Source organism: Photinus pyralis, unplaced genomic scaffold, assembly GCF_008802855.1.
Source record: "Photinus pyralis isolate 1611_PpyrPB1 unplaced genomic scaffold, Ppyr1.3 Ppyr1.4_LG5, whole genome shotgun sequence".
NCBI lineage: Eukaryota > Metazoa > Arthropoda > Insecta > Coleoptera > Lampyridae > Photinus > Photinus pyralis.
Genome location: NW_022170596.1, coordinates 42,322,813 through 42,337,273, shown reverse-complemented (window position 1 = coordinate 42,337,273; position 14,461 = coordinate 42,322,813). Strand labels below are relative to the sequence as shown.

At 35.9% G+C, this 14,461-nt stretch overlaps 1 protein-coding gene across 2 annotated transcripts in view; it reads left to right on the top strand.

The window, feature by feature from the left end:
* The first annotated feature begins 535 nt into the window (after positions 1–535).
* Positions 536–14,461, top strand: part of LOC116171129 (glutamate synthase [NADH], amyloplastic) — a 55,733-nt gene continuing 41,807 nt past the window's right edge. For both annotated transcript variants that reach the window (XM_031487818.1, XM_031487817.1), the window contains exon 1: positions 536–745. The gene's annotated coding sequence lies outside the window, so the exon portion shown is untranslated. The remainder of the gene's footprint in view (positions 746–14,461) is intronic.

The window sequence follows — 14,461 nt, the reverse complement described above, 5'->3', positions numbered from 1 at the left end:
TTCTTCGGCTTCGCTCCGCGCTGCAACTGAAGCGTGCCTGGCGCTGAAGCAGCGTCAGTTCAAAGCTTACATCAAAGATAATACACTTACACTTACCTACAACTTATTTGCTTCAAAATGAACGTGCTAATTGTATTAATTCCAAAGAGGCCAGGGAGCGCATGATATGTAGTCTACTAGCTACTTTGTATGTGATTTGTGACAATAGTGTACCTACACACAGACGAGCGGAAATACGAGAATAAAGGCGCGTTATACCTTAGTTCACGTGACATTTAAACTTGAAAAAATAAAGGAACAGAAATGCGAATTCAGAAATTTAAATTTCGCTTTCTTGGTATTTTGAGGTATTTCTTGGAATAGGTACTGAAAATTTTGGAGATTCTAATTTTGCATTTGTAATTCGCACGCAATATTATCACCCCACCCTACTTTCAAATATAACATTGGTTTCGAGAGCAACACGAGAGATGTACAATGCAATTTCCATGGAGGGGAGTGGGAAATCCTTGCTCTTGACAGCCACGCAAAGGCAAACATCGCGCCAGTCCACAATTGCCTGTAATCGTGGTGTTTTCGTATCTTCTATCTCCTCGTTCTCGCGTATCTAGCGACATTCAATTCTAATTGTTCTTCTAAAGCAATAATCGAAGTCAATATTCCTACTTCTAGTTTGTTACAAAAAAAGACAATTTAAACATCGAAAAATAAGGAAGCTCGACTAGCTACACTTGCAAACCGCTTGGTAAGTTATTTTTGCTAAGTACATTTGCTTATGTCAATTGTTTTATGCCATATTTGCCCGATAGCAGAAGGCATTTGTTTGCTATAAATAATTTACGAATCTGCATAATAAGTGGGCCGTTGTTACGGTAGCATTTTTGCGCATGCAACTTGCCCCAGTTTAAAGAAAAATCAATAATTTTATTGTAAAAATAATTTACGATTTGTGTTATTTTTATAGTGGAGATGTAAGTATAAGCGCTTTATATTTCCGCACCGGGTTTATCGCGTTATCGGCTGTGAACCGCAGTTTGGAAGTACATAAGCTTATTTATAAAACATTCCATTATCCCATTTTAAGGGAGCAGGATCAATAATTCCAATACATATTTGCCTTTCGTTTACCGTGATTCGTCACGTTTTACCGTGTAGCACGCTGCACCATTTAGTGCTTAATTATCTTACTTTGGCCCCAAGATACCGGAAGCCGACGGCACATGCACGTGATGTGCTAAACTGTTTTTTTTGCAAATCGCTTTTGATTTGGCCAAGATTTAAATTGAGTATTTACGTTATACTTCCCTTTAAAATTAAAATAAACAGTCGGCATCCGCTCCGTTCCGAGGCAGACGTATAAATTAAAAATGAATGGGACATTGCAAAACGAATCCCGTTAGTCGACATGGCTATAAATAGCAGCCCACTTTTTCGGGAACAGTATTTACAAAGTTGTGTTGTCCATTGATTAATAATAAAACCATATACTCCAAAGTTGTAAAGGCATTACGTAACTGCCATATTTTCAAGATATTGTTACTCAAAGGATTTCCAATTTCAGGCTTGTACGGTGTAATTACTCCATACTAAATCGTTTAATACTTTTATATGCTGACTATCGTTATTTATTTGCATTTTTCAGATGCGCCACTTTTTATTTTCGGCAGCCCGACAACACTTTCCAAGATATTAACGTCCTTTTGTAGTCGTGAAACTTGCAGCTTTGTTATCTGAGCCAAGAAAAATCTTGGCGATTATTTAATCCTAACCGCCTCGATCTTGATTAAAAATATTTCGAAATCGTTGTTTATGGGTCAATTTCAGTGGGAAAACGTCCAAATACCTTGGGTTGAAGTCCAAGTGCAAATTCGACGAGGATGTGATCGCTCTCAAAATTGTACACCGCATTTCCATTACATTTTTTACATGTTATGACAGTAAACAATTTTGCATCGTTTTAATTTTCTTCGCTACTACCTATAGGCATTGATACTTAAAAATAAAGGTAATTAAAATAAATAAATATAATCAATTAAGTTGATTATTTAGTTCATGGCCGTCGGCCGTAGCCAGGAGGTGGCCAGGTGGGTGAATTCAGCTCCATTACTAACGCAGAAACAATGGTTTTAATGGTTCCATTAAAAATACGAAATATATAAAACTACCCTTACAATATTAGACCCTGTAAATAGACTCGAACTACCAAACAAATATATTCAATGTCAATGTAAACTAGCAGACCCGGCGAACTTCATACCGCTTATCAGTCAATACCCCGCCCGCGGATGTGACATAAGTTCGATTTCGGCGGCTGCGCCTCCTCACCTCGTTCACGTTTACTACATCAGAAACCTTCGCGGGCATACGTAATTGATACGTTTGACTGTTTATTTTGTCGGCTCTCACCTGAAATCGACTGTATGGATCATTGTAGAGTTCGCTTTAGCGATTTAAAATGGCGGAAAAGATAAAAAATTTGACTGATCTTTTAAATCGGCTTCGCCCCGTCAAATTGCCTTCAGTCACAATGCGCTCTTGTTATATAAATAACTAATTTCGTGATTCTCCATAATTTAGATGTAAAATTTATTTAAATTAAATATACATTTTCACTTCATTACACCAGTGGCGGATTTATACTTTTGCCGCCCAGGGGCTTTGGGAAACTTGCCGCCCCTAGATCATTCTTACCACAAAAATAGCCCACAACTTCATAAATCCTATGGCTAAAAAATAAAATCGCAATCTAAGGGAGTTTATTGGTTCGTGGACTATTCGACTACAGAACAAATGCTTATAAGTAATAAGTATTTTTATTTGATTATTCAACAATTTATTGGATTAATCAAAACAATTTTCCGCCCCCCCCCCAAATTTTCCGCCCCCCAAAATTTGCCGCCCTGGGCCCGTGCCCTTAGTGCCCCGCTCTAAATCCGCCTCTGCATTACACATTTGGTTGAATAACATGTTCTCCCGGTAGATTATCATGAATTTTCAATCGCAGCCATGCGAACAATGATACCTCATTCTCATTTCATTCTTTAAGACAGCCGCTGCCACCAAAATAAAATACGTCCCCTGTTTGGTGTCTGTCTAGTATCTACTCGTAGTATCAAACGACATTTTCCCCTCTTAGGTTTTTTGCTTCTCCACTAACGCTTTTTTCACCACCACTAAAAAGGGCACACCGTGACGTTCCGCTGATTAATAGCTACCAAAGGAAAGTTGCGTGTCTTTTGTGATGCTGAGGAGATTAATGCATTGCGCCTAATCTGGCGAATTGGCTTTCGTAAAATGCGTAGATAACATCTTCGTCCATATTCAGGTGCAATCGCTAAGGTAGGTTTAGTGAATAACTAGCGTGAAGTTAGCAATAGACGAGGCAATAGATATGCATATTAATGTTATTAACGTGACGTTGGATAATTTAGATAACGTTTCTCGCTCCTTGCAAGGTGCAACTACTATATTAGTCCAGTCATTTAAGGCAAAAAATAAGGCCAACCTCGGAATGAGAGATAATAAGCTGTAAACTTCTGTAAACCTTTATTTTGTCATTCTGAAAGTTGTCTCAAAAGTCACATAAAATCTCGTGTCCGCGTCTTAAGATATTCAAGGTCAAAGGTCTCAAAAATCGTTTTTTGCAAATAGCTCATTTCCTATGGTTTTAATACCATTTGTACTAATTATAAAAAGTGTAGGGGATAAAATTATCTACAACTTTTACCCCAAACATTTTTCTGTATACTCAAAGGTTTTTGAGATAAAGGACGGTGAGCGCGCGGCGCTTAGTGGTTTACACTTTACAGTCTAATTCAAGGTCAACCGTAAGTCCAGATAAATTGCTTAATACAATATTTTGCAACTGCAAGAATGGTTGTGGTTCACGCTGTGGGTGCAGGAAATCGGGGTTGCAATGTTCTATAGCTTGCGGCCAGTGTAATGGAAAAGTGTGCCTTAACACTTCACCCTATCAAAGTGATCTCGATGAAGACAGTGCATTTGACCCCGAAATTCTGGAAGATCTGGAAACAAATGTCCTTGACAACGATAATAATATTGAATTGCAAATTTTCGACGGTGATGATGATGAAGAAGAAAATTAATACTCAAATATTGCTAATTATAAGATTTTGAAAAATTTGAACTTACTGCAAGTAAATTAATGCAATCCAATAGAACATCAGTATATTATCATGGTTAATTAATAAACAATGAAAATTATTTATAATTATATATTTATAATCTTTATACCTGGACTTACGGTTGACCTTGAATTACACTGTAAACCACTAAGCGCCGCGCGCTCAACGTCATTTATCTCAAAAACCGTTGAGTATATAGAAAAATGTTTGGGGTAAAAGTTGTAGATAATTTTATTCCCTACACTTTGTATTATAAGTACAAATGTTATTAAAACCATAGGAAATGAGCTATTTGCAAAAAACGATTTTTGAGACCTTTGACCTTGAATATCTTAAGATGCGGACACGAGATTTTATGTGACTTTTGAGACAACTTTCAGAATGACAAAATAAAGGTTTACACAAGTTTATAGCTTATTATCTTTCATTCCGAGGTGAAACACTAATATGACTGGGCTAAATACGTGATGCATCCCGAACCGTAAAGAATGTTCTCATATAATTTGAAGTTCGACGTGCTAACGAGGTTGGTACACGCATGACTGGTCGATACAAGGTATTTCTTTCATTGAAAATAAAGAGGTCTCTGCAAGAACCCCTCTTACCACAATTCAGTGGCTAGAGACAGCTACACACTACTACCCTCAGGTTCATGAGAAAAGAAGTACAGTACAGCTGAATCACATCGTGTATAAATAAAAAAATTGCTAACTTTCTGTAAAGGGCAGGGATCAGTGGGGTTGAAGAGAAAAAATGAATGCGTCTTGAGTTGTCGTAGAGCTCCGTGCCAGTTTCTAAGAAAGCGAAAATTTTAAAAATTAATTGATGTTGAGCCGTTTTGAGTGTGTTAATAAATAGACAAATTTGTAGCGAAAGGACAAAAGTTTTCCAGTGCAATTAATAAACCACGTCGCTAAATTAAAAAAAAACACGAATTATTTAACTCCAATTCCAAAGAATGAATTAAATTAATTAAGTCCGCGAATTGTTTCCGCCGATTAAAAACAAAACCACAAACAAAACGCGAGTCAAATTAAAAATTCCACGAAATTATTCAAAATTTTCAAAGATAATCATTTCAAAGATATCAATCACCACAACCTCTTGCATCCAAAGCCAATTATTCCGCTGACTATTACACACATAGCCGCAGGCGTCCAAAAAACACAAGCAAAGTGCCTCATTAGTTACCTATGTCCCGAAAACAGATAATCAAATCAAAACGCTAATTAAAAGACGCGAATAAATCCACCGATCAGTTCCAGAATCGCTTGGAAACGCCCACAAATTGCTCCGATTTCCAAAATTTTAATTAACTCGAGTGCCGGAATTAATTAATTAATCAAAATTAAAGTCTAATTTCAAAGAAATAATTACATTCATTCAATTAAATCCGCGAAAATTCATCAAAACAAAGTCCAAATTCCACGAAATTATTCAAAATTTCCAAAAATAAACAAAACAAGCTCCCGAAAACATTAGCGACCACGTGACTGAAACCTTGAATCATTTTATTCGACCTATAATTGACCCCGCGAATTAAAACCGGTAAGCAAGATGGGCGCTCTGGTGCACTCATTCTACTTACCTAGCTATCTAGCAATTTACTTACGCAAACATTGTCTGTCGTGTATACCCAAAGAATGTGCGTGTGTGTAAATACTCCACAAATTATCTTTATTAAAAATAAATAATATTCAGTAACTAGTCCATGGAGTGCTACTGTAGAATTTTGTAGATTTCCTGAGACGTCCGAATTTCTCCACCGCTTTGGAATATAATACGATAACAATTTTAAGCAGTATTTTTTGGAAACGGAAAATACACATTATGATATGATACTGAAAAATGATAGTAGTGTCAACTTCATGGTGGTTATTTTATTATATACGTGCTGTACTCAATTAATTTCATTTGTAACTCACATTGGGGGTAAGTGGGATTTTTTTTGGAAGACCATAGCGTGTGTCATTTATAAATAAATACGCAAGCAAGCGAGATAAAAAGCAGAAAGAATCGATCATGATTAAGTAACGTATACATCTGTACTGTTCCCCAAGATAATAGCAGTCTACAAGTTTAGAAATTACATTTTTCAGGAAAACAAGTATAAATAGAGCATGCAATTTGAGCGTGATATTAGAGTGCTCTTTGGGTTCGTTGCATCGTTCCTCTTATTTTTGACACTGAAATATATTTGGGACAGTCCATAGTCGATAAATGTTGATGACCTCAGACTGAATTACTTAATTTTTGTTATTGCTTAGTATTATTTATTCCTGTCTCACTACTATGGCAACTTTTAGTAGAAAAAATGGAGTGTTGTACCCATAATTTCTTCGGTGGCTATCGTGATACTTCATCCCTAGAATTTTTATGCAGTACCAGTAAAGTTAGCTACTACGGTAACAAATTTCGTTGATATTTATCTGTTTTTTGTCTGTTATAGGCGTTGACAGTATCTTGCGAAGTAGAATTCTTGCAGTAGGTTTCATGTATGAGCGTTACTCAAAGTGTGCTCCGGAAAGCTTCCGGTGGGGCTCTGCGGGCAGCCATAATCACATGAATACATGTATTAAAGTGGAACCTGTGACAATAAAGTTACCTAAGATAAATAAACAATTTTATGCCTCCCATTAATCGTTACTTATTATACAAGACTGCGATTAGGTATAGCAGAAGCCCTAGAAATCATTATAAAACTTCTGAAAATTCTGTAGGTAATTAATTTAGACGCCCAAAATAGAAAGTTTAGTTTCCATGGAAACAGTATTGTATTCTGTTCTGAATTTCAATTTATATCGTGCTCCGCGTCCAATTTTTAGTAAGAATGACAGATGCCATTGGAATGCACAATGATATGTGTCACTTTATCTACCCTTGAAGTTAAAGTGATCACCTTACGATTAAAAACACACTTAGTTATGAGAAACCCGAGGAGAAACCTTTCCCATATATCACAAGTTCAACGTGAACTCATTCTGAACTTTCGCCAATTGAACGGACGTTGAACTTGTTTATGAGAAAGCTAAGAATCCATTTAATCTGGTCATAACAACGGTCTTGCGATATTCAGGCACATGTACACTCGTTGACAGCATCAGAAAACTTCATTAATTTTCTATTACACTGAACTCAATCACCCGAGCTGGTTTGTTGAATTAAAAGACAAATTTTTTTCTTATGGCTATCCAGACGGCAAAATAACGGTCTAAAACGGTTTCATTATGCATTACAACTTTCTCCGTAAACGGACATTAACTTAACTGGCATCTTCACATGTTATTCTGAATGTGACGAAACCAAGAAGGCCCATTACTTGATAAAGTTAACGTACAGAAACGTATACGCTCTTTTTCTCGTCGCGTCGCGAAGTGAAGCGTACGTAGAGACAGCCGCCTCAGACTAACAAGCAATGTTTCTTCCTTATTTTGCCTATTTAACAGAACACCACTCACTTCTACTTCCGTCAATTTAAATGTAATGCCCCTCTTCCATAACAAATTACGCGCATAGCATCTGTATCCTTTGTCATTAGCACCAAACACACGTGCGTCTTTAAATCAATTAACTTTCGCCGGATAACATTCCTCATTGCAAAACGACCAGATGTTTCTTACATTCTCACACGCAATTTTTACATCTTACAATATTTCACACAAATTCACGCCATTCCTGTGCCGAATCCTCCAGATTTAAATTAAATTAAAACATTCGTATATACAAGATGACCAATTATTATCTTAGGTATTATTTCAGTGTAAATAACGTCAAGGGACTTTACAAATAATTTGTGACTGCCGAAACTGAAACAGTGGACTGCGCAAAGCGAGGCGCAAAGACTACCCCCAACAATATACACCTCTTCAGACGACCTACTATCCTGTATCTGAACCAAAGAACTGCCAGTATACACTTATGTGTAACCCCGTATCTTAGTAGTGTCTCTTTCCTAACACGATAATGTTAGACAGGACAGTTATCAGTAAAAGCAATAGGTATTTGCGAGGGTATTTGCGTAGGATACAATTATCGATGTTTTGGTCACCCGGTAGATGTGTAATATATATTTTTACGAAATTGGATTCCTGCAAAGAGCGGAACGAAAACAACTTTTTGTGAACAAATTGATCATAATATCAACACAGAGTTTTGGGTTAACTTATCAATCACCAAAAGTGATAACCTTTACGTATATTATCCGTAAAGTCCGTCGACCTAAATGTTACCTAATTGCATAATATGCATAGTTTATGGGTATCTCTGTGATTTTATACAGTGTGTATCAGTCCCAACGAGTTTTCCATAAACACATTTTTGTTAACGACAACAAGCTAAATGCCAACGCCCAAGAAGTGAACGTTACAGCTCGTTCACACGGCACAATACGATAGAGCAAAGTGACCGAGACGTAGGTTTTACCGCTGTGCATTTTGCCTCGATTTTTCCACACTGGGCATTGATACAAATTACGTGTGTATTGGCAGGTGTTAATTAGTTAAAACACTGGGTGTTAATATACAGATGTTATGTATTGGTATCATAGATGCCGTAAAAGTCGATTTATTAGAAGATATATATCTTTTTGTTCCATTTCCTCGAAGCTTTCGTGTAACAGCACGTACCTATTGTTCTCCATTATGTTGATACTCTCATCAAAGTACCTCACCACTTGCAAACATTTCATGTAATTACACTTTAAAAAACAAGGATAGTTTAAAACGTCATATTTGATTACGTTACTTTCAAGAATGTGATCAGTGCAATTATGCAACCAACAATAAGGATAATTTAAGAAATTGTCACTTAACGCATAATATTTAATTGCAAATAGTGCAATTACACAACCAGCGATAAGTTAAAGAATCATCGTCAACGCGTAACATTTGCCAAGTCTTTAATAGTGAACAGTGCAATTACACAACAAAAAATAGGAGATATATATGGCATTAGTTGACGCTTTCCGCTTTGAATAACTTTCTATCAATGCAGTATAACTTACAGCGGCATATCCACATTCAAGGATGTAAGAAAGGATGTAAGTAGTAAGAATAATTTAAATGGAAAAATACGTATTGTTTATTTTGTGGTCAGTGTAATGATCTCACGAATAGTAAGGCTGTTTTAAATCATAATCGACGTAAGGGAATGTCTGCGAGTTGTTGTACAGTTATACGAGTGCGCTAGAAATTGAATGATAAATTGTGATCTTCTCTATTCTATTCGCAAGAGATCCCGACCGAGCAGCACAGAATTGTGATCTTTATTTGTAATTACGCGCGACTATGGGATTCGATAATTTGATCGATTCGATGCATGTGAACGAGGTGTTAGGTCTGGGAATTTTTTAGAAAACGACCAAAGCACCATCTCAATGCCCAAATGTAGCGATGGTACAGACTTTTAAATTTTGTCTTTGCAGATAAGTTATCAACCCGAATCTTTGGTAGCACAAAAGTCGATATTTACATATACTCAAATTTCAAAATGGAATTAGTAATGTGAGCAATATTTGTGTCTAGATTATCACCGGAAGCTACTGTAATATTTGCATAATTTATCCGTTATTGCGATCCGATGGCATTTTGCCAAACGATCGCTTTCAACCGTAACCGTAAAGGGCCCACCACAGGAATATTACACGAAATGGAAATGGAAAATCGATATGGAGGGTTGCGTAATTGGGTTACCTATATAACAACCAATGAGCCGCCCCCGTATTCCCACACAATGGATTTGTTGTCTGACGTCTTGTGACTCGAGTTTCAAATTTCCATTTTCGAATTTGCAAATGCCTGTCAATTTTCGCAACCGCTTGAAATGTGACATTCGGGTTACGAAATTATTATTAAGCTTTCTCAAAACTGATTTCAATTTGAGATAGGGAACTTAATAAAACTTCCCATGGAAACGAAATTTTTTCTTCTAAAGCAATTTGGAATTATTATTGAAACGATACACAGCAAATGTTTGAAGGCGCCAGTTGGCAAACACTTTCGGCCAAGAAACCGACTACAAAGTTAGTCTGTTAATTGGAGTAGCTAAAACGTGCGTTAAGATTGAAAGCTTGTCCCTAGTTTCTCCTAAGTTTCTTGCATTCCCTCTTCCTAATTTGCTCAAAATGAAATTGGAATTTTTATCTCCTGCTTGCTTTTGTCTATTAATTTCATTTCTCAGGAGTTCTCCCATTTTCCACTCAACATTCATTCCTGAATATTTAATTTTCTATAATTTTGTCTATCTCATCATACTTCCTAAACATTCTTCAACGATTCCGTCGTCTCGATCCTCGTATCTTCTGTGCAAGAAATATGAATTTCCTCCGTGATCAAACTCTTCGCATTGATTATCTTGGGGAAAAGTTCCAATACATCAAAGTTTTAAGAATCCGAAGGTGCATATTGCAAATAGTAAAAAATCAGATGTGCGCATGCGCAGACAATGCCAACAGATATTTATATTTATATTCGCAGTGTCAACTTTCCTATTTGTGAAGATATTCCTTTGAGGTAGGTATGTGTATTTGTATTACGACTTTTCTGTCATCCGTGCTGGAAAATGCGATAAAGTTTATTAACGAAATTATTGTTTAGGTAGAGTTTGAAATAGCTGTTGCTTATGCAAAACAGAAATCTATAGGGAACACCCACCCACGTCCAATTTAATTATTTTTTTCATTTGTATACAACGGGGAATCGCCTGGGGTCCCATTGTTATCCTGGGCTCGACCAATTAAATCTGATAAAAATACAGCACGTAACACACCAAAACGCATTACTTTCTCGTACATTTTGCAATTTTCATGTCCTGTAATAGCTGAACCTACCGTAAATAAATGGTACAATTTGCGAGCAAAATTATGAGCACAATTAACGTAGTTGTTATCTAATGTTTTCAAACCTCGACATGCAACAGCCAGCCCTAAGTGCTTGCGTAACATTCCCAAACTATCTTCGAGCATATTTTGTTGTACAACATCCCCATGTGTCTCCAACTAAGCGCACGAAATTTAAACTTTGTGAATTTTAACACAAAAGTTATAGGGTAGTTTTGAAAGTACAGGGTGACATTTATTAAGTTATAAGTTTAGTTAACAGAATAACTTGTATAATTATTTATGTGGCGAATGTGGCGTGTTGAGGTTTTTGATACCACTATTTAATGGATTTCGTTGTAATGTAACGTATATTTAATTATGTGGTTTACAAATAATTAGCAGTGAACTTATAACAATCTTGAAATGAAATGATTTATAACAGCTAACATATTATTTATCACTCACAATGTTCTCGAACATTCTATAACAAAAACATCATATTTCCCGGAAAGATTGCGTCACATTCCCATTCGTTCTTTATCGCCGATGACTAATCTTTCACGTCGCCTCAACGTCTATCGGAATTTCTGGAATATTCGCTACAGTAATACTAATCGTTTGGTTTTACATGGACAAAGGAACATCGCGCGCTTTTTCGGCTTCCTCCAGTAACTTTAGAGATACTTTATCTTTGAATTTTTTCTCGGCTAAAATTGGGTTAGAATTTTGGTATCTGTAGATCATACAAGAAGAATTTCACGTTATTTTAAATTTCAATATACAGTGTGTCCCAAGTAGAACGCATCATAGGGAAACGGCAATGTATTTTTTCGCGAAGGACCCACGAGGCCTTTGAAATTAGCGTTCAACGTACGACTCAACTTTCTAGCACCGTAGAGTGCTCCGTGGCAGAAATTATGACTTCCGTGGGGGTTTTGGTGTCACAAGCTGAAATTCACAAAAAATGAAAGGTCATCATATACTGATTCTAAATGTCAAGGCCGTCCAAAATCGGACCATGCATTAGGGCACAAAACGCAAAAAACGAGTTAAGCACATGTACGGAAAGAAGAAAAAATAACGAATTTTTTTGTATATAAATCAAAATTTTCTTTGTACAGTGAAAGTAATAATAAATTATCAAACGTTTCCAATTACATTGGGTTTTACGGAAGAATTAAACTTCAAACGCGATTATCTCAGTTCGATATCCCTAAAAATTTGACAAATTTTGAGCAACTTTTGCGTTTACATCGTATTATTTAATAAACGGAAGCCTATATCAAAAAGTTTTACTCTTAAAAAAAGTTTCGCTTATCGTTTATCTTTACATTGCACTGAGAATTATAATTTTATGTGCAATAGTAACCAAAATATGTAATTAAAAGTAAAACAACGAACTTTTTACTCACTTACAAACGAAGCGCTTTCGCTCCGGTGAATACAATCCATCTCTACATTTCCCGTAGCTCCATTTCGCTCTTACTCATAGGTACGTTCTCGACACGGGTATACCAAAGCTTTGCCAATATAATTGATACAGATAATTATTAATTACATAAATCAATGAATGTGAAACTCAAAAAGAGACCAAACCATAATTTTAAGAAACATAAAAAAAATTGTAGATACAGAACATCGCCTTATACTTACAACCCCAGGTAACTTTTTAAATGTGTCATACTAAATGATATGCACTTAATAACAAAACAATAATACCCTAAACTAACACGTAGCAGTAATGTGATTTCTTTTCCTAGGTAAGTGCATTAAAAGAATGACAAATAGAAAAAATTTGATTCCATTTATTTACAACCTTTTCGTCAACTGAGCATTCAGAATCGCCGTGCTCTTAGATGTGATGTCAGTAGAATTTTGCACGATCTTTGGACCATGCTGGGGCATAACTTACCCTTTATACATTCAGTGAGAATTTAGAACAGTTAAATTGTTAGGAATTGGCCGCAATGTGATGAAAATGGACAAAAGTTAGCCATAAGTTGCCACCAACAGAATACTCACTGTTTAAGGGTGTGTTTTTAAATCAAAATATGGCACCCTGTCCAAAATTGCCCCCCACAATGAATAGTACTTATATTAGTAGAAAAAGCGAACTTTTGCCCATTTTCATCACATTGCGGCCAATTCCTAACAATTTAACTGTTCTAAATTCTCACTGAATATATAAAGGGTAAGTTATGCCCCAGCATGGTCCAAAGATCGTGCAAAATTCTACTGACATCACATCTAAGAGCACGGCGATTCTGAATGCTCAGTTGACGAAAAGGTTGTAAATAAATGGAATCAAATTTTTTCTATTTGTCATTCTTTTAATGCACTTACCTAGGAAAAGAAATCACATTACTGCTACGTGTTAGTTTAGGGTATTATTGTTTTGTTATTAAGTGCATATCATTTAGTATGACACATTTAAAAAGTTACCTGGGGTTGTAAGTATAAGGCGATGTTCTGTATCTACAATTTTTTTTATGTTTCTTAAAATTATGGTTTGGTCTCTTTTTGAGTTTCACATTCATTGATTTATGTAATTAATAATTATCTGTATCAATTATATTGGCAAAGCTTTGGTATACCCGTGTCGAGAACGTACCTATGAGTAAGAGCGAAATGGAGCTACGGGAAATGTAGAGATGGATTGTATTCACCGGAGCGAAAGCGCTTCGTTTGTAAGTGAGTAAAAAGTTCGTTGTTTTACTTTTAATTACATATTTTGGTTACTATTGCACATAAAATTATAATTCTCAGTGCAATGTAAAGATAAACGATAAGCGAAACTTTTTTTAAGAGTAAAACTTTTTGATATAGGCTTCCGTTTATTAAATAATACGATGTAAACGCAAAAGTTGCTCAAAATTTGTCAAATTTTTAGGGATATCGAACTGAGATAATCGCGTTTGAAGTTTAATTCTTCCGTAAGACCCAATGTAATTGAAAACGTTTGATAATTTATTATTACTTTCACTGTACAAAGAAAATTTTGATTTATATACCAAAAAATTCGTTATTTTTTCGTCTTTCCGTACATGTGCTTAACTCGTTTTTCGCGTTTTGTGCCCTAATGCATGGACCGATTTTGGACGACCTTGACATTTAGAATCAGTATATGATGACCTTTCATTTTTTGTGAATTTCAGCTTGTGACACCAAAACCCCCACGGAAGTCATTTCTAGACGACTTTCTTTGCAACGAGCACTCTACTAATAACGTACATTCAACGCTAACCTCAAATACATATCAATGTCCTCGTGGATCCTTCGTGAAAAAAGACATTAACTCTGTTTGCATATGGTGCGTTCAACCTGGAACACACGGTATACGTATATAGTAAAATTAGAGTTTCTATTATGGACCAGATCTAGGGAAAAGAGAGATTGATTGGAATCAGAATATTCAGATAAAAATCATATTATCCCTGCGAAAACCATGAGGTAAGTTCGTAAAATACCCGATTAGTCTGACGTGCAATCTACATTTGAT